This window comes from Carlito syrichta, unplaced genomic scaffold, assembly GCF_000164805.1.
Source record: "Carlito syrichta isolate Samal-C Ts95f unplaced genomic scaffold, Tarsius_syrichta-2.0.1 Scaffold124506, whole genome shotgun sequence".
NCBI classification, from domain to species: domain Eukaryota; kingdom Metazoa; phylum Chordata; class Mammalia; order Primates; family Tarsiidae; genus Carlito; species Carlito syrichta.
This window is the reverse complement of record NW_007068602.1, coordinates 173,132-174,342: the sequence shown is the minus strand read 5'-3', so window position 1 is coordinate 174,342 and position 1,211 is coordinate 173,132. Positions and strand designations below refer to the sequence as shown.

The 1,211-nt window shown below is 50.0% G+C and overlaps 1 protein-coding gene across 1 annotated transcript in view; it reads right to left on the bottom strand.

The window, feature by feature from the left end:
• DEUP1 (deuterosome assembly protein 1) overlaps positions 1-81 on the bottom strand; it is a 139,400-nt gene extending 139,319 nt beyond the window's left edge. The window contains exon 1 of the mRNA XM_008048544.1: positions 29-81. The gene's annotated coding sequence lies outside the window, so the exon portion shown is untranslated. The remainder of the gene's footprint in view (positions 1-28) is intronic.
• Positions 82-1,211: the final 1,130 nt, after the last annotated feature.

Genomic DNA, 1,211 nt, shown 5'->3' with positions numbered 1-1,211 from the left:
GGCAGGCCGCGAAGGCCCAGGCGGTTACCTGCGCTTCGCTGCGCTCGCCCGAGAGGTCCGAGGCCCCGAGAGCAGGACCGCCGGGGTCACCGCCCGCCTGGCAGGACCCACCCCGGGGGGCTCGCCACCCGCCGCCGCCGCCTCCCGCCGTCCGGTCCCGCCTGCAGCGCGGCCTCAGCGCTTGGAGCCGCTCCCTCCCCGCCGGCCACCGGCCCGCCTGCCACGCCGCCGCTGGTTGCTATGGCGACGCCGCCCGAACTTGCCGCCGCGCTGAGGGGAAGGGCGTGGCCCGGTGTTGTCTCCGCGGCTGCCCCACGCTTCACCCCACAGTTAGGCGTCTACCGTTTACTCCCATCTGGGTCCTTTCTTCTCTGTGGTCCCATTGCCTAGTCCGGTGCCTGGCACCCAGCTGCGCCCGAGAAACATTTGTTGAATGAATGGACCAAAGAGATAACGAAGAAAGTGTAAATATTCAGGTGTTCCGCATCCAAGTTCCTTGAATTCCCCTTGCCCTCTTGTCTCCTACCCACATTTAAAACGGTATGAAAAAGAAATAGACTCTGGGTAAAGAGAGAGCTCCTTTCTTGCTACTCACCAAGGTATCCTCCAACTGGGAAGAGCAGGATTTCTTTGAACTGCATTGCTCTGTCCACAGTTACTCCGGTAATAACAGTACCTTTCCCATATAGCTCATAGGGTTCTTAGAAAATTCTGCTAGTCAGGCCGAGCAGACAGGATGGCCTCTCTTTTAGGGAAAAGAAAATAGCTTCTAAGTGGGGGAACGGGGATAAAACGCAAGGTGATGAATTCCAAATTCTTTCCTTTTCCTACCAAATTCCAAGAATAATTGATGACAGAATGTCTGTCCCACCCTCCTGAGTTCATAGAGGAAATGGCAAGAAAGAATAGATCGATGTTGTTATCGATATAAATATAAAGGTATATTTTTCCTGTTGACATCTTGAGTGATTTTTTAAGCTCTTGAATTCTATGTTTGAAAAATGTCACATTTATTTTATGCACAGAATTCTTTCTCAATACATGCAGCCAATTAATTTTGAATTCTTAAAATCTTTTAGTTGCACTCTACTTGCATAAATTCAACATTAATTTGCTACTTTAATATGGTTATCCCTTTAATACTAACCTACATCCTTCTGTCCAGTTTCCAACTGAATTTCACAAGACTATCTGCTGTTTCTTGAGAAATT